Source organism: Acomys minous (assembly GCF_964271855.1).
Source record: "Acomys minous genome assembly, chromosome: 12".
Taxonomy (NCBI): Eukaryota; Metazoa; Chordata; class Mammalia; order Rodentia; family Muridae; genus Acomys; species Acomys minous.
In genome coordinates, this window is record NC_140493.1 from 37801862 (window position 1) to 37823731 (window position 21870).

Genomic DNA, 21870 nt, shown 5'->3' on the forward strand with positions numbered 1-21870 from the left:
ATCATTAAATGTCATATTTTGTGGATCTCTGAAGAGTTTGAAGAGCAAATCTATCTATTTTTACAGTTATCAATCTATTTTTTTGAAGACATATACGAGTTATTAAACAAACCTGCTCTATAACAAAGTGAGTATCTAATAGGATTTTTACGTAACTAAATACCAACTTTTATTTCCGATGATTTCAAACAGTTTTTTATAAGACATTAGTGGTATATGAATAATACATCAAATAAACATTGAACAAAAAGAACGTAAATTTTTAACATACAATATACAATATTTTGTCAACATATAACATATAATACATAAGGCAAAAATGAATGGAATATACAATTTAAGTTCATATCAATGTGAAGCAAAAGTTGAAGTCTTAAATTTTCATCAATCAAAAGTCTTAAATTTCCATCAATCTACAATACCAATGTAGAATTTTTGAAGTTAGTAGATTCAATAATCTACCTTTTATTCTACAACCCTGTATCCTCCCTTACCAATATAGAATTTTTGAAGTTAGTAGATTCAATAATCTACCTTTATTTTACAGCCCTGCAAGAACCAACACTCTGGCCCTCACCACTGACAAAACAAATTACACACTTCTAACAGTTTTCTAAGTTTTTAAAAATTATTTTTTTTATTTACTCTTTATTAAATATCTGTCACCCTAATATAATTAGCAGACCTACAATTTATAATATATAGCTGCACAAACCTAATTTTGCTGTCTTTACTTTAGCAACACTCTTTTTACATTTTAAAAAAGTTTTTTTAATGTTTGCCATTTTCCTTTTATTATATATAGATTTTTTCAGCTATTATATTCTGAATATGGTTTCCCTTCCCTCTTCTCTTTACAGTTCCTTCTGAACTTCTCTGCCATCTGGATCCATGAACTCTTCATTTCTCATCAGAAAACAGATATCTAAGAGATTAATATAATATAACAATAAATATGCTATACTATAATAAATATAATATATAACCATAAAAATAGCACATTAGAGTTTGGCAAAACAAACAAAAAGAAGGAAAATAGCCCAAGAAAACGAACAAGAATTAGAGACCCACTTGTTTGAGTACTCAGAAATCCCATAAAAACATTAAACTAGAAGCCATAATTCAGGCCCTCTGAAGTCTGCCTTTGTCTTTTTGATATTATTTGAGATTTAATCATATTGATTTTTGTGGGCCTTGTTTTCTTAGTGCCCTCCATACCTCCGACTCTTTGACCCTTTATACCTCTTCTTCCTTGGGATTCCCAGACCCTGAGAGGAGGAATTTAATAGCAGCGTCCTATTTAGGGTTGGATCACCCAAGGTCTTTCACTCTTTCCACAATGTCTGGTTGTAGCTTATATGGCTTAGATTTTATTCTCAACAATAACAAAATAAATAGAAATAAAATCCAGCTAACTTGGTGTAAATGTAACTTTTAGCTGCCTGATGCAATTGTTGTCTTGGGGGCTTACGGCTGAATAGGCTCACACCTTCTAGCACTTTCTGAACTCTGGCTGGCTGTTTTAACTTAGCTGGTCTGGCTCAAACACCCCTCCATGCTGACTGACTGAGTCAAACTGGCCTCTCTCAGCTTCTCCTGAATTGTTCTGCTTCTGAACTCTGTGAACTGAATGACACTGAACAGCACGAAATAAACTGCACTCCACTGTACACACTGACTGTGCTGTACTCAACTCTACTGTTCGGTCTTCTCTACTGAATTTTCTATTCTACTCTACTCTGCTCTGTTGTTTTCAGTATTCTATCTCTCTACTGTACCCTACTCTCCTTTACTCCCCTATACTGCCCTGCTCTTAACTAGCTGTTCTCTTCAGAGTTGGGTGATTCCTATTACTAATTTATTCTATCAAGTCATTCTCCAATTCATCATTTTGCCTGTCTCTCAATTAGATGTCACTTTCAAACATGGGTTCTTAGTCCTACAAACTAACTTTAATTTCATTGTTCAGAATTAAAGGCATGTATTTCAGTCAGAGGGATTAAAGATGTGTGGGATTAAAATCCCTCTATAACTTGGAGTATACAGTATTTGAGGTTTCACTAAGCCTATAACAATTAAATATAAAAATCAATAACATTCATTATATTTTCATAGTTATTTTAACCATAAAGTTACCTATTAAAATTAAAGGTGGAAATCAAATAACTGCCATTTCACAAGAAAACTGTTTAAGCAGTAATATATTTTCAATATTTATGTATTTAAAATAAATATTGAAAAGAATAAAAACAATTATTTTTGTCCATGCCACAATTTAGTGGCCTTCTATTTACTAATGTAATGCCTTTATGTAAGACTCCAAGTATATTATCTCTGAGCTTATAATATAGACCAACTCATGTAGATTTATTTCAATATCTTATTCTATTTTGAAAGTGTCAGAAAACCAGAAGACAAATGCAGTAAGGAGATTAACCGATTACGTCATTGGAAATTGTGATTCAGTCCATTTGTTTTAAAGAAAAATATTCTTTTTCCTACTGAGGCAGGTGAGCTGCTTGAATATATCAGCTATAGATAGCTGTCTATTTTTGCACAGGGTATGAATTCCCTCCTGTTGAGTGGAGTTTAAGTCCATTTGAATGGTGTTGGTTACTCCCAAGATATAAGTGCCACTCTTCCACTATTGGGAATCTCTTGTTGTTCTGATTATTGGGGTTGGTAGGCTTTGAAGCTAGGTATTGCTATTGGTTGATTTTTCCCCTGGAAGCTTGTAAACCTTGTATTGTTAAACTTTCATTATATATATATGTATATATATATATATATATATATATATATATATATATATATATATGTATATTTTTTTTTTGGCTTAGAATCTCCAAGCTTATATAATCTGATTTTTTCCAGTGAAATGCAATTTTCCTATGAGAAAAAGAATGTTTTCTGTGCTGTTCAGCTGAGAAACTTGGATGCTAAAACACAGCAACACAGCTCACCATGCGGTAAGCTCTCCATAAATATTGATTGAAGATGCGAACCCTATTTGAATGATTTATAGTGTATAAGACAATGCTGGGTCTCTAACATGAATCATTCTTTCCTCATGAATATGTGCTTCCTTTTTCTTCCCCCGGTTTTGAAATGTCATTTCCCACGAGTATGGCCTTTCATTCTGAAACGGGCATTAGAATGGAATATGAAACAAACTATTGTTCCTAGAAGTAAGGGTATCTGGCATTACAAGATATGCGACAGAGGTCAGTGGGAAAAAAATTTTTATCCGAATACATTTCATTGCACAACACACTCACGAAAGAGAAATTGAAATGTTACTTATAAATGAAAATGAGTAAAAAATTTAGTTATTAGTCTCTTGCTTTATTATTCAAAAATATTTGAGTAAAAATACTTTTATGTTCACAAAGCATCAAAAATCTTCTAAAACAATTCAATAAATTACAATGAGCAGGACCCCTGGGCGCAGATTAGCCCATCATCATGTTCTTCTTGTAGGTTTCTAGGAATTTCTGGATCCTTCTATTTCCCCATTCTCCCATACTTCTCTTACCTAGAGTCCCCATAGGATGTCCTCCCCTCTGTCCTACTTTCCTGGTAAGTGAAGACTTTCATGTGACATGCCCCTTGGGCTAGTGTCCAGATATATGCAAGTATATATAACATTTGGCTCTTTCTGCTTCTGGGTTAACTCACTCATTATGATAATTTCTAGTTCAATCCATTTGTCCACAAATTTCAGGAATTCCTTGTTTTTAATAGCTTAATAGTATTCCATAGTGGAAATATACCACAGATTCTTTATCCATTCTTCTACTGAGGGACACTTAGGCTGTTTCCATGATCTGGCTATTATGAATAAGGTTGCTATGAACATGGTTGAGCAAATGTTCTATGGCACCAGCCAAGGACAATTCGTGCATTAAACTTCAAATCCCTACCCAGATCTAGCCAATGAACAGGACATTCTCCACCGCTGAGTGGAGAGTGGGGACTGATTTTCACATGAACTCTGGTGCCCCATATTTGACCATGTTCCCTGGATAGGGAGGCCTGGTGGCACTCAGAGGAAGGATAGCAGGCTACCAAGAAAGACTTGATACCCTATGAGCATATACAGAGGGAGGAGGGCCCCTTCAGTCACAGTCATAGGGGAGGGGAATAAGGAAAAAATGGGAGGGAGGGAGGAATGGGAGGATACAGGGGATGGGATAACAATTGAGATGTAACAACAATAAATTAATAAAATATATTTTAAAAAATTACAATGAGACCATGGATCCTAATGGTGGTTTGAATAAGAACAGGTAATAAGTTGTCTCTGGTAAAGGGTGATTTTAAAAGTATAATACGATCAAAATTGTTTTTGAACAAGATTTTTATAGAGGGAACATTAAAATATAATGATTTCTTATTACACAATGATTTGAACAGAAAGATAATATGCAGTTTTCATCCTCCTTGCACATTTCCGATGCTTATTAGACCAGAACTCATCTAAACAAAACAGGAGGTTACTTGACTATTTCCCTAATAATAATAATAATAAGTTTGCTTATATAAGTCCCGTACAATCGGAATCATAAATGAATCTTTGTTATTCACCCAAATACACAAGACATGATTGCCTCTATTCCCTCAAACACTCCCACAGATACAAAGACATGGAGAAGTAAAAAAACGCACAAACACATACAGACAGACAGGAAATAAGACATACAGAAACAGGCACACACACTTGTGCAGTAAAAAAAAAACCTTGAAACATCATTATTTCTGGATTAGTAGAGTTCCCTCTGAGAAACTTTTAGCTCAACTTTCCAAATTAATTAAATCAAGTAGAAAAGACATGAATTCAGAAACAAGTTTAATGTTTCAAAACCAGACACAACACAGGACTACGTAAAGGTAAACAGTATAGCTAATAATAATCTTCTTGAAATTTATTAGTATGAGTCTATTCTCAAAAGTAGACCTATATCTAAACAAAATATTAAAATCATGAACTACAGTGATTTATTAAATTTGTCATATAAACGAATCCATGTGTATGCCAAAAATTGGATCATTTTGCAAGCTGTGTGGATAAGTTGAAGTCTAGGAAATTGTAATGTTTCATTTAATGTTGAAGAAATGAAAACATACAACCCATTTTCACGTCTTTTAGGTTTGTACCCACTACTTCTAGGCACACTATGGTCAATAAGAAGTCTTTCTTTTAGTGGTTGTACTTGCTCTCATTTCTCTGTTCTTTCTTTTGAAGTCGTTCAGAGATCCACACCAAAGATATCATGAGAACCCTGTGTAACAAAATAACAGTGCTAACAAAATAAAACTGAGAACTTTTGGTTTAAAAAAATTTCTTATCAGGAGTATTACCATATGGCTAATATAGTTATTAATACTAAAAATTGTGTTGTTCTAAATTAGTAAAATGGAAAAAAATTTAAACATTTATATAGTATTCAGATAAGAGAATACACCAACTAACTATTGAATACCACAAGTGACTTGTTAAAGTGACATGATCAGATGTGACTGACATTATCTCAATTAGTTCATATAATTTTGACATTGGACTATTATTTTTTGCCCTATGTTGCTATCTGAACTATTGTTTCTTTAGTATTTTCCATACGGTGATGTGTCATTTCTTCATGCATGTTTCTAGGAAATGTTATAGTCTTTTTAATCAACAGCAACTGTAACTTTCCTTCTTTTCACCCTTCCTGACCCTCTCTATAACATAACGACATAAAATTAGGAGGTATGCCTCTACTCAGGCATGACTTCCCTGTGGCCTTGGGGGCTGAGGCAATACTGAAGTGACCCAATGGTTCTGTCTGACGGGCCCCGCTGGGGACACTATGGTGGCATACTGGCGAAAGACTAGACTCAGTTACATCTGGTTCTCCCAGATCTGGGCAAAAGCAGTGAGGGATGTCCTGAAGACTGAGCTCAAAGGGAATGGTGAGAAGACTTCTGGCAGCAGCATAAAAACTATCAAAGTGAAGGACTAGTGGGACCTGATTGAGCCATGAACAGGTCTTCAAGGTTACTGCATATGGGTACCTGTTATGGCAGAACATATTGAAATCAACCACACTTCCTTGGGACAAAACTACTTATCTTGTTGGTAGACTGACTATGCCAATAAATTAACATGATCCACTCTTAAAAAAAAAAAGTTAGAATGTGCTGCAATCCTTTTATGACCATGAATGAGCAAGCTGTATCCTAACCTGTTGGAAAAGGCTAGAGCAAAGAGCTGTAAACAATCTGGGACTTTGATGCTGTTGAATTATTCCACTTCATTTCTGACCTGGTTGTGACAAGAGAACAATATTTGAATCTCTTTTAGTTGTGTCTTACTTCATAATTTATAAGGCATCTATAAAATAATTGTGACACAATTCATTAAGCATCTGTGACTACTACCATAAGGCTTTTGAAAGAACACAAGGAAAATATTTCTTTCTCAGTCTAACTTCAAATAATAAAAGAAAGAAAATCTAACATAATACTGTCTCTCATCTCTACAGTGGTGATGACTCTTTGGCCCCAAAGCTCACCAATTTCATGACAATAAGTGGTGCACAGTAAAGAAAAGCCCACTTTCTGGGAAGTTTAAATACAGAGAAGAAATCCTATCACTCAGGGCAGATAATTAGAAAGTTTTTAATTAACAGATTAGCAAGTGGTCACATCACTGTGTGAAGAAAAGGATGGGTAGTTTCATGTGATCCCCAAAGCCTGACACTCTGGCAACACTAGCTGCTCGTTCTCCTCCCCCGAACATTAACTTTAAACTCCAGAAAGTTGATACTCCCAGTGGGTGAGCCCTGACGTACAGCATGAGTAGTGTGTGAAGTAAGTAATGTGTTTTTAATCATTCTGGAGCTTACTTTTAAAGCTAAAGCCTCAATTGTGGGAATTAAAGGTAATGGAAGCGTGGCTTTATTCATCTTTCCCAACACTCTTCTAATGTAAGCAGTGGCATTTCCATGCCAAGCTCTTTTAAAAAGCCACCCAGTGAAGTACTGACCAGCTTAGATGTTGATTGATCACTTATTTGGCAGAATACTGGGTCATTTAAACAAAACCAAATCAAGGAGGTGGTCACAAGTAGTCCACGGAGGAATGTGAACACTGGAGGAAAATCATGTGAAAAGAGATGCCAATAGTTTGAAGATGGGACAAGTGAGGAGAGAAGTCACAAATGTAAGACAGGGTATACCTCGGAGAGGTTTGTACAGGAAGTGAGCTTGAGATGAATTAGGTATAAAAGACTACAATTTTGCTGAAGAAGTTACCAGCGTGGGCAATTTTGGCATTCTAATAATATTAAAAACAGAGGATGTGTGTTTGAACCTCATAGGTTCACATACTGCCTTTTCTCTTCAGGAAATGAGCTAACCACTTTTAAATATTTTGTCAGCTTAAACTTTTAGTATAATAATTCTCACCTTAAAAGTTAAATTAGAAAAATTCAATTCTGTACAAAGGTGTTAGTGTCTGATCTAATTTTTATCTAATGCATATAACTATTGTTTGCTTCAAAATTTCCTGCAAGGGTGGCATTTCAGATCTTTCAGAGTTTTTTTTTTCCAGCTCATAATGGCAAAGCAAAACAAAATGAAGTAATAAAAGGAAAAAATACACTTGTTTATAGTGAAAATCAGCTGAGATATCCAGCCTCATAGACTAAACAACTACTGGATTTTTTGGAATTTCCATTAGGAAACAGACATTGTTAAGCTAGCGGGATCACAGCCTGTAAGGTACGTGTGTGTTTGCTGGGGCGGGAGGGGGGGTTCTGTTCCTCTAGAGAACCCTAATACATCAACTATCCCTACACATGTGACTTTCCCTGGGGTGTGCTCAGTCTACTGGTGTCACTCCATTAAAACCCAAACCAAAAACAGCTATCTATTGCAAATAGCTTCTTGGTGGGGGATGAGGCTTTGTACTTACTTCCTTTTCTCTGTGCTGGGATACTGTCTGGTTAGACATTTGTTCAAGTCCCATATATGGTGTCACAATCTCAGTAAGTTTACATGTGCATTGGTCCTGATGTGTCTGGAAAAAACTGCTTCCTTGTGTTCACCACCGTCCCCTCTCTGGCTCTTAAAATCCCTATGCACCTTCCTCCACATAGATCCATGATCCTTGAGAATGAAGCTATGGCACAGAGTCCCAACGTAGGGCTGAGTGTAGCAGAGTTTCTCACTCTCTGTATGATGTACAGTTTTGGGTCTCTGTTTTAATTACTGTGTCCTACAATAAGAAGCTTCTTTGGTTCAGTGATGTCCTTATCTATAGCTATAACAATATCAGGAGGTTATTTTGTTTTTGTTTTTGTTTTTGCTGTTCATTTTTACAGAATTTAGTCTCAAGCTCTTGGCCTCATTAACAGTGTCATGTATGGGTTTTTTTTAAATCATGGAACAGGCCTCAGTGATATCCTTATTTATGGCTATAACAATATCAGGAGGTTATTTTTTTGTTTTTTGTTTTTTTGTTTTGTTTTGGTTTTGCTGTTCATTTTTACAGAATTTAGTCTCAAGTTCTTGGCCTCATTAACAATGTCAGGTATGGGTTCCTTTTTTATCATGGACTAGGCCTCAAATCCAAGCAAATGATGGTTGGTTACTACCATAACATTTGTGTCACTACTGCAAAGGTAGGTATATCCTACGCTTGGGTCACTATTGTAGCTCATAGAGTTCATAGCTGCATGAGACTGATGCTGACCTTTACCCTCCAGTAGTCTGTATAGCACCTTGCAGCACTATTAGTGCTAGAAAATAGGGGTGAAGCTTTTAACTGAGCATCAACTCAGTTTCACCCCAGGATCAATGATGTAAGTCCCTGATGTCTTCGGCACCCTGATAGCAATAACAGTGGTTTATGGAGGACAACCTTAAGCACTAGCACTAGCCAAAATATTTGCAGATTCTATGGGACCTCTTTGGCCAATAACTAAAAAATATGTAACCCAATCCTGGAACTATAGGTTTCACTTGGTTGCATTTGATGTCTAGTTATAATATTATCTTTCTCATTGTATGGTGTCTCTGCTTAAATTCCTTTCATATATATATGTGTGTATTTATATATGTATATTAGTATATATATTATATATTAGTATATATAATATATATATATATATTAGTAAGATTCTTTAGTAGTAATTTTGCAAATGGTTTTTCAGAAGGCCTTTAGAGTTAGCTATCCGCCTCCGCATCCTTTTACCTACCCAGCACTTCCTTCCTTTTTAATTTTCCTATTATTATTTCTCCATGTCGCCTTTTATGACTATGTGTTATTTCTCCGTTCTTGGAAGATCCCTTCCATACACGAAATGAGAAGGATTCCTAGACAACACTCAAGAAGGAAAAATAAACCTATGCTCTACAGCTCCTCAAAACAGTATCATGTAGCAGCCTGATGATCCTGGAGGTGTTCACAGGACCACCATAATGTAACATGACCCTGCTGATGCCTTGGTGTCAGCCCTGTGGCTCCAAGAAAACCAAGTCACTTTTGCTGAATCCAATTTTTGACTCACAGACCCTGAAGTAGGATTTCTATATAGACTTACACATCTAAACACATGATTATTCATAATAACAGTAACAATCAACTAATAAACAGCAGAAATACAATCCTAAGAAATCTGTCTTTACTTACAAGCACCCTGGGGGAAAATCTGCTGACCCCAGGTATCTTCTCTCGACAGCCAGCAAGAGAACACTCACAAAATAACAGATAATCTGGATATTGTACTTATTCCCAGGAAAATGCAAAAACAAAGAGTTTGTGGTGATCACAATGCTGTGGCAGCCCGTCTGTGACTGAGCATGGTGGTCTGTGAGTACAGCTGCAGTTCCCTGAGCTCCTATTCCAGCATTACCTCTTCAAGGACCGGGAAGCAGGAAGCAAAGGAAGTCGAAAACCAAATTAGTCAGATGAATGGGGATAAACTCTCCCAGTGAGTTTTCTGCCTGTTCTGCATAGCTGTGGGTGATAAGGACACAAGACATGAATACAGATTAATCCCCACATTCATAGAAGTTGTGTGACAGGTGTTTCCTGGCCTGGGGACACCCGAGCGCTGAAGAGGGCTGGGGTCAATGAGAAGAGCTCAGACGATTAGTTGCGTGGCTCATTTCCACCGCCTAGATGGCTAGATTACAAAACTCCAGCTGGTTCCCTCTTCTCAGCACTCACCAATAGTTCTAGAATTTTGCACTCTGGCCAGATCATCGAGGTCCTAAGACCGAGACTTTATTTCTTCATGTTGGTGTCCAGTGAGTGATATCATGTACACAGTGTCCTGTGCAATGCTATTCCTTTTCTTCTGCCTCTTTCTCTAACTTCCTCTCCCTCCTCCACCTACCTCCTCGTGTTCTTTTTCTTCCCATACTCACAGTCATTGGGCATCTCACCGATGCTCACTGTAGCCTTTTTAACATAGTAACATTATTGTCATCACATGTCATAGGCACAAATTGAGATCAGATGATGTCTATAGCTAACCCAAGACCTTAATCTGGGAAGAAAAGATTGAACCGCTGAAATCTGATTTCAGAGCATATTCCTTGTCCTGTGCTGAGGTCCCTAGTTTTTGGAGCTTTCCTCAACCATCTACAGAGTGGTCATCTCAAGACCTTTTCAGCTTTTGGGGATGAAATCAGATATCAAGCTGAGGAAGGTAACACAACTTTGAATTTCGTGAGGAAGAAATGGCTGTAAGTGCAGATAGTAAATCACAGCTTCTTAATGTAAACTCTTCTCTGTGTCAGTGTTGGGCCTAGATACTTCTGCTTTACAAACTCCCATAGTCACTGGGTTCCGTCTCTCTGAACTTGAGCTCTGCCTTACAAGCCCTTATTCCCTTTACCTGGCTTCCAGTGCTGATTTTTCACATGGCCTGCTTTGAGATGTTGCCAATAGCAGGACTCTCAACACCTTAATATGAAGACTGTACTCCTCTTACATCTAACCCAGTCTAACCCAACACACTATTTCAGAAAATATACCCAGCTCTTACTTTCCAGGCTCCCAGCATGGTGAGAATACAAGGTGAGCAGTCCTGGAGCCTGTCGAATAGTCTCATCCCATCTCCCTGTATCATGGGTAATTTTAATCCAGTTTAACATGTTTTCCAAGGCTAATGGCCTGTGTTGAAGCTACTTCATCTAACTATTTAAACATTAATGTATCCCTGGAATTGTGGTCACTGTGTGTCCCCTGAAGCAATGGCTCAAATTCAGAAGCTTCCTATCCAGAAGCAGCATTTGATGCTCTGTAGCCATCTGCCATGATCTAGCTGGAGTTTCACCGCACTTGGTCCAGTTATAGCACTTCCTTTCTAACAAAACCTGAGACTTTAAAAAACACCATTTGTTAAAAAGTAGCAAGTTCACTTAGTAAAAATTCAGAAGGTGGCAAATGGCCTTGTTGTGAACAGGCAGTTTCACTCTCCATTTGGTTAAAGTTGCCATTGTTAACTCCCCTAATCTAGCTACCTAAACAGATCTCAGGGAGAGAAGAGACATGCAGAATCCCCTCTCAATCTCTCTCTCTCTCTGTCTCTCTCTCTCTCTCTGTCTCTCTCTCTGTCTCTCTCTCTCTCTCTCTGTCTCTCTCTGTCTCTCTCTTTCTCCCTCTCTCTCTCTCTGTCTCTCTTTCTGTTTCTCTTTCTGTTTGTATATTTGTATATACCTTTTTGTTTGTGTAAACAAATCAAACACTGTCCATACTACAGTATTTCCTGTTTTCCCTTTGTGTTGACTTTTTTCTGTCAACTCACCATGCACACACTAGGCTCATCTGCGAAGAAATAAACTCAGCAGAATAAATACTACATCCGATCGGACTCTGGGCATGTCTTTGGGGGAAATTCTTGATTAAGTGTTGATGTGGGAAGGTTTGGCTCACTGTGGGCTGTGCCACCCATGGCTGGGAGGTCCTGTATTGTAGAAAACAGCAGATGAACCATCCGTGGAGAACAAGGCAATAAACAATATTCCTCCATGGATTCTGCTGAAGTAGTTCCTGCCTCCAGGTTCCTGCTTTGAGTTCCCACCCTGACTTCCTTCCTTGATCTACTGTGGTTAGGATGTATACAATAGAATAAAAGCTTTCTTCCCCAAGTTGGTTTTTGTTACTACATCTATCACAGTAACCGGAAGCAAAGCCTGGCATCCTCTGTATTGTCTCTCTCAGCCTGTAAACCATACTTGGTCTTCTTTCTGCCAGCCGTGTTTGTCTAAGTGTACCCTATCTTTTAATTTGCTGCATGGTAATGGATAACTTAAATGTTAGCTTTTATTCTGTTGCTACACACAGTAGACCACACATAGTAAGCCTTTGTGTGTGTAAACACACATAAAATATCTCGTGAGTCTTCAATTTATCTCTCCTCTCTTCCCTTAATATTGCAATCATATGCACGTCACAGCAATCATTTCCTAATTTACTTAAGTCTGTTTTTCTTCATCATATTATAATCTTTGTAAGGACAAGAAATCCATTTTTTTCATTGCTGCACTCTTTAAGGACAAAATATGCCTGAAATTCGTAAGGTACTCAATTAGATTTGAATAATTGAATCAATGATGAAAGATATATTGGGGATGGAGAGATGTCTGAGTGGTCAAGAGCATTCTTGCTTTTGCAGAGGACCTGGCTTGGATTCCACTGTGGCTCAGTCTCTGGGTTTCCAGGTTTAGGTAATCTGAAGCCATCTTCGGGCCTCCAGTTGTGTCTCCAGTGGTACATACATGGTTCACAGACACACCTGCAAGCAAAACAACCATACACATAAAATAAAATAATAAAACAAAGAAAGGTGTTTTTATGTTGTACATTATGGTGTGCTATGGTATACATGCTTGAAGTATAGACATGAATTTAAAAGATTTTTCATAAACCATTTGAGGAATGCTGTCTTAGGCATGGATGTCTTCCATGTGAAGAGTAGCAAATTGGTAATTGTCCCCGTTAAATGACAGAAAAAGAAAATGGAGATGCTTCAGCCCTTGCCTGTTCTGATGTTTGTGGGTGTGTCTTAGGAAAGGAGAGATCTACACAGATGCATAGTTCTCCAGACGTTCTTGAGAAAGCTTGTCTTCAGCCACTTTCTCCACCCCTCTCATATGAAATGGTATGATACCTATTTAGTCTGTCAGTGCCCCTTAAGGCTAGTTCTGTGCAGAACACTGTTGAGGCTGGGCTCTGTGCCCCACCCTAAAGCTGAGTGCTTGACCTAAGGATCTTCTGGGAATGTAAAAACCCCAGACTTCCATTCAACCTTCTGTTGTAAGCAACCGTATAGGTAGATATTGCCTGAGCTCCAAGTGAGGCTATGATGCTCATTGTACCAACATAGTCATGTTCACACTTAAGACTCAAAGGCAATGCCCACTTAAACCTAGAATCAACTTCTGGCCTTGGAGTAAGCATGTCTTTCATTAATGTGTGTGTGTCTGTGTGTCTGTCTGTGTGTCTGTCACCTTGGGGCATATATCTTTCTGGAGGTACACCATAGCAGCTGTCCTACCTGTATAAGTTTGATTTCAGTTCTGTTAATATTGTATTTCCTAAAGTTTCCCACTGACTCCCCAAGCTCACATGATATACACATGCCTAAGTGCATGCGTGTGTGCATGCATACACACACACACACACATACACACACACACACACACACACACACACACAAACAAATCACTCAAGTAAAAAATAAATTTAATAGAAAATTGAGACCTATTTATATAGAGATAGTGAATGGTATATTGTACATCTTCAGAGAAAATGTACAATATAAAATTTATTTCCACTATTACTCTTTGTAAGAAACCTTCCTGTATATTTTGGTTAACATTTTACGGAACAATTACTATTTTTCTCCTTTTAATAGGAAGGCCATTCATTACTAAGGCAATGTTTCTCAAACTATATGTGGAAAAAGATCAATACATATTAGGCTGACAATTTTTTAAAATAAGATTATTAGTTATTAGAATTATAAGAGACTTTCAAAAGCATCCAAAAGGCCAAAAACAAAACAACAAAGCAAATGGACAAAGGCATATAAATGATGCCCACGATTTTAACAGTTATGAGAAACAAAGATTAAACTTACTTTTAAACTACTATATACACTTCTCAGAGCTTGTTTGAAAATGTTTATTTTTCTCCAAAAAAGGGATAGTACGTTTTCAGATACCTGTCCTGGTCTGCAAGCCACATAGAAAATCAACTTCAGATTTTCTTCCTAGGACTTGGAAACATTTGCTTTCATACTTTTTGTAAACATTTTGGGTTCTTATTTAAATTGTTTCTTTATTGATCCTAAAAATCCAAAGCAAATTGTAGCAGAAAAGCTTTTGATGTGGTCCATTTATTCCACAACACTAGAGCTGTAAATTTCTCTTTCCACTTTGGACTTTCTGTCACCAACCCAGAGATCCAAAGGATGAAGACTTCATCATCTCTGCCATATGTACCCCAAACCCAGTACTACCAGTTCACCTCTGCAGATTCACAAAGGATGTCTGAGCTCCGGGTTAATTTTATTTGACTTCCTTTCTTTTGTCCAAAGCTGCCTAATTCCTCCATCCTTCATTGTCTTCCTCATTATCTTTATTTCTCAAGTGTGGCATAGAAATTCAGAATCAAAGCCGATGCAAACCTATGATGTATAATGTTCTTTATCTGACCTAACAACAAATAGCTTTACATTAATTTTATACAGGAAAATATTGTCATACATTTTAGAAGGTGGATATATAATGGACTGCAACACATTTCACAAGTCTGAACAATTTTTCAAAAGCTTTGGGTGTCAGTGTTAAATACAGCTAAGCATATCTATAGTGGCACAACCTCAGAATGCCATCTTTTAATAAATGCCACCATTAAGTGATAGTTTTAAGCTCTCTAAAGCCACACAGTCCTCAGTGTGCTCTCCTTGGGAAATTTTGGGTAGGAAGTGCTACTCAACACTATGGCAGCCTTTTCTGTGTGAAGTGTAGCATGTCACTAGTTTGAGGCTTTTGCCTTGCCATTTGTTAAATAAAGACAATAAACCTATTCAAGGAGTGCAGAATAAACAAAAGGCATTTCTGGGATGTAAAAGCTGTCACCTCCCTGTAAGGGAGCAGTCGGAGGTGACAAATGACTTAATGAGAATTCAATCTGAGTTTTGTCATTGAGCATATGCTGTCTGGCAGGTGTTGCTCTGTGTTCTTTCCAAGAAACAGCTCCTGTGCTTAGGTACCACATGAAGGTACCACATTGATTGCTTTGGTCACATTAGAGCATTGTGAAGCACAGTAAAGCCTGAAGATAGTGTAAGTCTCTGCTGCAGATGCTGACTAGCAAGTTGGGGCGCTCTGACTTGAGCTTAGAGTAGCCATGGTTTTACACTTGACACGTTTTGTTTGTAGACTTAGTCCTACAGCTTCACTGCCTTATTAATTTGGGCACCCAGATGTCATTGTCAATTTGTTGGCAAGTTTTACCAGCGCTTTTATTTCTTGATTATTCTAAATGTCTATTCTTGGTTATGAACTAATCCTCACGGCTTTCATTCAATAGTAGATCAATAAATAATTATTCATTAATTAGTTATTAGTATTCACTTACTTTCAGGTGTCCTTGCTTTATAAATAAGCCACATTCAATGATGATTATTTCACAGAAAAAAAAACCTTGAACATATACTCAAGTGGGAAGTGTGTGACTGACACTATGAAGGCAAGTTGCACATATATTTCCATAATAAGCTTCACATTGGTCTGTATGCCTCTAGTATTCTTCCTCTTGAACATTTCATTTTGAGCCGTTTACCACAACATAGGCTGATGTATCCAAACACAAATTTGGCCATTTAGTTATCTTTCTTAAAAGTCTTCCATGGGCTAATTCTAGGACTGCTATGTCTCTTCAGTTATAGCCAATGGTCATTGATTGTAGGGTTAATTGCCCAGTCACTTAAAATGTAGCAGAATTTTAATCCAGCAAAATGGCAGTTCTGGCAAGGGATCACATCTAAGACCTTCTAGATTTGTGTGATCCAACTGGAATGACACACCTTTAGTTCCTCTGGCTGGAATACATAGGCACCCTTAGTATATACCTTTATTTCCAAACAACGAAGGTAAAGTTAGTTTGTAGAAGGAGGCACCAAGTTGAACATGACTTCTAATTGAGGGACAGACAAAGTGATGAATCAGAGAAAGATTTGGCAGAGTGAGTCAGAGATAGGATATGCTTACCTCTCACAAGAACAGACAGGAAATAGAAGCTACCTAATAGCAGTATAGTAGACTTGAGTACAATAAAGTTGAGAGAGACAGAGACAGAGACAGAGGGAGACAGAGAGAGAGAGAGAGAGAGAGAGAGAGAGAGAGGAGAGAAGACAATACAGCAGAGTAGAGTAGAGTAGAGTAGAGAGCTCAGTAGAGAAGACTGTATAGTAGAGAAAGGAGTAGAGTTGAGGATAGTTGACAATTCAGTAGAGGAGACAGTCAGTTCTGTTAAGATCCATCAGTTGGCAGTCAGTGGGGGAGTCAGTTGAAAGGCAGTGCAGTGACAGTTTAGTTTGTGGCAGCTTAGATCAGCTCAGTTCATGGAGTTCAGGGACAATTTTCCAAGCAGAGAACACCAGTGAGAAGCCAAGAGAAGCCAAATGGTATCAGTCAGCTTGGAAAAGTGTTTGGGCTAGAGCAGCTGTGTTGAATGAGCCAATGAGAGTTCAGAAAGAGCTGGAAAGGGTGAGCTTATTGCGCAGTAAGCCTCTGAGATGACAATAGCATCAGGCAAATAAAAGGTACATCATATTAAGCTCCTCCATAATCACTATTCTCTTTTGTGCACAGCATGCTTACTCTTCTGTGCCTTTGTACAGTGTTTCCTCTCCACTTGAACACCCTTTCTATTCTTATCATCTCGGCTTGTGCTTACCTTTCAGGAGTCACCCTCTCTAGGAGGCCCTAGGAAGACAAAACTGAAGCTAGACAAAAAGGCAAGTTGGATATGAGTCTCACTCCTTCATCAAGGACATGCCTGTGTCATTATTGAACAGCACTACCAGGAGGACCAGTGCTGAGTACACAAATGGCATCCAACATGCATTCACAGAAATGAGCTGTGAGACTTAGCATGTTTTGCCCTTGTTCCCCAAGTCAAAAGTCCCTTCTTGTAAAGAATGGATACCTGCACCTACATTCTAGTGAAGAAAACCACTGTTCTAACAATCAGGTACATGTTGATTTCTTCATTCACCAAGATTAGGCCTCTCATTTTTTTTTTCTGCTCAAAGTTTTATTTAGGTCAGAATTACAGGCTTCATTCATTTCTGAACTGATGTTTGTCTGCTTATTTTCTCAATGAGGCATGGTCTGGCTCTGATGAGTTCTTCCCAGAAGTATTTGCATTTATTTACTTATTTATTTATTTATTTATTTGCATTTTATGCCTACACAACCTCCCAGTGTTTTCTTACTTCCTTTTTTATTATACTTTTTTCACATAACATCCTGATTGTAATCTGCTCCCATCCTCCCGTTCCCACCCTCCCTCCTTTTTAGGCATCTCATTCTTGTTGGTCTAGGAATATTCCTGGTCCTTATAATATCTATAATCCAGGCACTTGAAAAACAGAAAACAAATGTTACTTACATTCAACAGGTATTGTTGTAAGTGAGAAAATATTTAGTTTGTGATATGAAACATATAATATAGAATAAAATAATTATATTTTGTTATATCCTAGTCAATAGTCTTCATATTTTATAGTAATTTAGTAAGCAGATTTTATTCAACTCATATGAATAAATAGAACATATTCTCTTTCTTGAGTATATAGTGTCTAGAAACATTATCTAGGAATGATTATATTTGAAAAATAGGTTGCATGAGCAAACAGGAAAAATTATAACTAAAAATGTGAGTTGCAAATAGTTACTTGAAAATTTAATTAACTGACTCCTTGATCATGTGTCAGTCACCTTTTGTTTCACACTCCCATTGAGAATAGAATGAGTTATGAATTTTAACTTAGAATTTAATCAGTATTTATTATTTATTTAGTAAAATGAATATATTAAATTTTTACAGCAATAACCTTATAAATTCCTAAAGCATTCTAAGTTAAAATTGTGAATTACATATTTCTGTTTTGAGACGAAACAGAAGTCACACTTCAGTGTGCAACAGAGTTATCTGAGGAACCCGTTATCTCAGTCCTTCTGTTTTCTGTTATTAAATGTGGCACAGGGCCAATAAGAGTTTAGTTCCTAACAAGTAAAATTTGGTGGAACAGAGAAATGGAAGTCTGCTTTCTATTTCAACCATCTGTCCAGTTTTCCTATAGTGTAAATAGTGTGTAGTCCCCTTAGCTCTATAATTTATGGGCCAGAGATACCATAGAAGTGGGGGTCAACATAGGTAATTTGTCCATGTAAGTATATGCTTTCTCAAGAACTATCAAAAAACTAGAAGGGGCGTGCCATTCATGGTTTTTTTTAAAATAGTTTTGAACCATCACTTACCTTAAATTGCAGGAAGTATTTAAACGTCTCTGTTATATTGTTTTTATAATTCTGTGTAAATGTACGGCGTTGTTTTTTAAAGTATCCATTCAATGAGGAATTAAACATTTTTCTTAAAAGTAATAAAAAATCATTGTATAGAACAAAAAGATTGTACCATGTTTTGAAACAACTTTTAAAAACTATAAACAAGTATATGTCTGGTTTTGTGGGGGCAGAGTCATTACAAAAAGTTTGTTACAATGGGCTGAGTTACTAATCATAAACATATCTTATCTAGGTAAAAAAGAAAGTAAATAAAATCAATCTTCTTAAAGAATTTCTGGGGAAAGTGATAAGCTTTGAGCAGTGTGATCAGTCCTTTGAAGTTATGCTTGACATTTTGCAAGTCAATTAACCCCTTTGGACTCCTCTCTCTCTCTCTCTCTCTCTCTCTCTCTCTCTCTCTCTCTCTGTCTGTCTCTCTCTCTGTCCCTCTCTCTCTGTCTCTCTGTCTCTCTCTGTCTCTCTCTGTCTCTCTCTGTCTCTGTCCCTCTCTCTCTCTCTCTCTCTCTCTCTGTTTCTGTCTCTCTGTGTCTGTCTCTCTCTCTGTATCTGTCTCTCTCTGTCTCTGTGTCTCTGTCTCGGTCTCTATGTCTCTGTGTCTCTGTCTCGGTCTCTGTGTCTCTGTCTGTCTCTGTCTCTGTCTCTGTGTTTCTGTCTCTCTCTCTGTCTCTCTGTCTCTCTCTCTCTCCCCCCTCCCCCTCTCTCTGATTACTGGCCACTCACTGGAGACCTGTAGCTCTCTGAGCACTAGAGAAATGTATTCATACTTAGGGTGAAAGTATTGTCTAAGTTCCAAGAAATCAGTGTGGTCTGCTGTGAAAAGGCTCAGTTAACAGCAGGAATCCCAGGTCTTGTTTTGTTCTCTTTGAGGCAGTTGTAAGTTGTGAGAGGCTGCTCCATCTCTCAGATGCTCAGTGGTGCTCCCTGCAAAAGGGGAGAGAGGGGAACCTCGTCCCTCCCCTTCATTGGGCATTTTCCACATTGCTCACCATGTAATGACTCTTAAATGCTTTTATTTGCCTAGCTTATATTTGTTTTAATCCCTAGATTTATACCTAATGTCTTCTCTCTATTTTATTTTCTTACTTTATCTGGACTTTTTAAATTAGAAAAAAAATGTGGCAAGTCCAGGACAGCTAAGGCTACACTGAGAGACCCTGTCTTAAAAACAAACAAACAAAAAACCAAACAAAAAAATGTGACAACTGTAACAAAATTCCCACACTCTTTTTGTAGAAAAAGTGAGTTGGAAATATTAAGCATAAATGAAAGTACATACATGATGAGATAGATGAGATTGTTTTGCTTTTTTTCTGAGAAATATACCAATATAAAGTCAAATTTCTTAATTTTCATGTTTCTTTTACAACAGCTGCTGGAGCTATAAAACGTTCAATGACTTTGAGTCAGGAAGAATATTTAAAACCACCTAAAAAGAAAAGAATGTATTTTCCTACTACTCCTGGAAGTTCTGAACTTCCTAGTGAAACAATATCCATGTTATTCACAAGAGGACTACAATAAAGGATGGCTGGATAAATCCTCTAATCAGAAGTGCAGAGATAGAGAGAGCATGTTAACATGTAGATGTTCAATTAGTAATCCCCTTAGCTACAGTGGCTTAGACGCACGCAGATCCTCTGCAGCCCATGCGCAGCTCTCCCACAGATGAATACACACGTTCTTTGCCACTCATTTCAATTATTCAGCCTTTTAAGTCAGCTTGAAGAATCATTATTTTCTTTGTGCAATGGAAATTACAGTTATCATGTTACACAGACGTTTGCTATGGCGACATCATAGTTACATACATAGAAACGAGCCAAATCATAAACTACCGCAAAATATTTAACCTATAATTGCAAGACCCTAGAGTTAATGGGCATGAACAGCTAAAACAATGATGGGAAACTGGAGAAATTTCAAGACTATTTTAGGAATATGGAGACTGGTCCCAAAAGATACAAACAAGGGCTGGACCCTCAGACCCATATGATGCTCGTGATGAAAGGACTTCACTCACATGTGAGCAATAGTGTGCACTACCACCTTCAGTAGTAAACAAATAAATGCTTTCTAAAAGATTAAAAATGAAATATTTATGTAATTTTATTGTTTTCACTTCAGAGTGACTATCCATTACTTACACTAGCTAAAATACAAACTATAACTTTTGTCCTGCATTTCTTATCATCTCTTTCTGTATATCTAGTGTGTGTGTGTGTGTGTGTGTGTGTGTGTGTGTGTGTGTGTGTGTATTGGATGCCTATGTATGATGCACATGTGAATGAGAGGTACAATGTGTAGGGGCCAGGGGTTAATGGTGTGTCTTCCTTTATTACTCTCTTTCTTTACTTTTTTTTTCTTTTTTAAACAAGATGTCTCCCTGAACCTGGAGCTCACTATTTTAACTATACTAGCTTACTTGTGAGAACCCAGGACCTGCCTGTTAATACACTTTCAGTGCTGTTTTTGCAGATATGTGCCACCACACCTCACTTTTATATAGATTCTGGGCACCCAAAGTCATTTTTTTCCTGTTTGCTCAGCAGGCATTTTGCCCATCATGATATCTCTCTAGTCCGTTCTAAGGCAAGTCACTAACATAGGACCATCACCACGAACAAAAATCTTTTTCATCACTTTTGTTTTTCAAAATAACTCTGGGAAAACATATATAGAACATTGCAACAATACCACCCAAAACAAAAAACAAACAAACAAACAAAAATCCAAAAAGACTAAAACCCCTCATGATGATCAATAACAAATTTTGCATATTAAAGTTTTTCTAAAACCAGACTGTGCAATTTGGCACGAGTAAACAGGGCTCATATTACTGACTTCCCTTTCAAGCTGGCTATAAACTCTTCTTAGCTGTTGCTGCCATCGAGGATTTGTCTGCATATTTGAGGGGATGAGCCAGGAAAAACAATTGTCTTTGCCCAAGAACATAAGTCTATGCAGTGTCAGGGAATCTAAGTGTGCATTGCATTTTGCCTTCAGCTTAAATGTGACTCTTCCCTTGATCCCCTTCCATGCCTTTACTTAAATATACTGAGAGCTGATTTCTTCTGTCGAGCGTCTTATGCACACAAGTCCTAGAGCACTGGGACAGCCTCCAACCTATGTAAAAGGACTAGTTCTGGTTATGAAGTAGCCTCCTACTTGTCAGTCCTCAGAACAGAAATGGCATCTTGGAAGGTTTATACAATGGCCAGAAATCACTCCAGGTATAGTAGAAAAAGAAGTAGTTCTACCCCAACAACAAAGT

General features: G+C 37.4%; 1 long non-coding RNA gene across 1 annotated transcript; it reads right to left on the minus strand.

Annotated features, from left to right (window-relative positions):
- Nucleotides 1-9896: 9896 nt before the first annotated feature.
- LOC311609716 lies at nt 9897-17093 on the minus strand. The gene is made up of 3 exons (XR_014783478.1): nt 16963-17093; nt 12676-12790; nt 9897-10002 (listed from the first exon to the last, which is right to left on the minus strand). It is a non-coding gene; the product is annotated as an uncharacterized lncRNA (long non-coding RNA).
- Nucleotides 17094-21870: the final 4777 nt, after the last annotated feature.